This window comes from Callospermophilus lateralis, chromosome 1 (assembly GCF_048772815.1).
Source record: "Callospermophilus lateralis isolate mCalLat2 chromosome 1, mCalLat2.hap1, whole genome shotgun sequence".
Lineage (NCBI taxonomy): Eukaryota > Metazoa > Chordata > Mammalia > Rodentia > Sciuridae > Callospermophilus > Callospermophilus lateralis.
The window spans coordinates 177471344-177472318 of NC_135305.1; the positions used below are offsets into that span (position 1 = coordinate 177471344).

Below are 975 nucleotides of genomic sequence, written 5' to 3' on the forward strand. Positions count from 1 at the left end.
TTGCGCATGATGAAGCAAATCAGTATGAATAAGTTCATGATATTATAAAAATTCTCTGATGTACCAGTAAAAAAAAAAAAAAAAGAAATGTGAATATTTTTATTTTGCCATTTCTAAAACTCACAAGAGTTTGCAGCTTATTTCTGTGTCCTTCCTATCTTCTCTTAATGGAATTCTAATTCCACAAAATGAGGAAATGAATACTGCACTCGCCTCATTTCTTCCTATTATTTCAAATGAGTCCTGTGATGTTCTCAGCAAGGTTTTTGCTTTCATGTATCTTGTCAAAAAGGAAGCTCACTTTTGATCTCCGTCTACTTAGGACTCATCAAAGGCTCAGGACATCCGTACTTCATGCTTCTCAACAGAAACACCAGCAACCTGGCTGAGGTCTGAAAGCCATCCTCTTCACAGGAACTCACAGACTGAATTTCTAGGTGGCTGAAGATGGCTGGATTGAAAACTACCCTATTTGAAAGGAAATGGGTGTCATCCATCTTTCCAGAATATCAAAAGCTGTAGGACACACAGCTCACAAGATATAATGACTGCCTAGAAAAACCACGCGAAGAGTGGCAGCCAGTGTAGTCCGTAGAATTTTAATCATCTGCTTGGCAAATTTGCTATGCAATCATTTAATTTTGAAAGCCTCTTTTTACATCTCATGGCCTGTGGGATAATTTGCGTAGACAAAGAAAGAAAGCCTCCCAGCTTCCAGATTGTGGAATCTCTCTATGATTTTTTGATTAAATGTAGCCCATCCTTTACTATATTCTTCAGAGCAGAAAAGACAGACAGCAGGCCCAGAAGAAATCAGTGGATTTTCACTGATTGAAAGACTCGCATGGTTAGCTATGGCAGCGAGCTTTAAAGTCTCCTATTTTCAGGTTTTGGGCCTCTGAAATCTTTTGGTATATTTGTGCCTCCTGCATTCATAAAGTAGCCCAGAGACACTTTGTATATTTGTAGTGATGA

The 975-nt window shown here is 38.6% G+C and overlaps 1 non-coding gene across 1 annotated transcript; it reads left to right on the top strand.

Annotated features, from left to right (window-relative positions):
* On the top strand, positions 1–63 carry LOC143384156 (small nucleolar RNA Z39). The gene has a single exon (XR_013089265.1). It is a non-coding gene; the product is annotated as a small nucleolar RNA Z39 (small nucleolar RNA).
* The last annotated feature ends 912 nt before the right edge of the window (positions 64–975 follow it).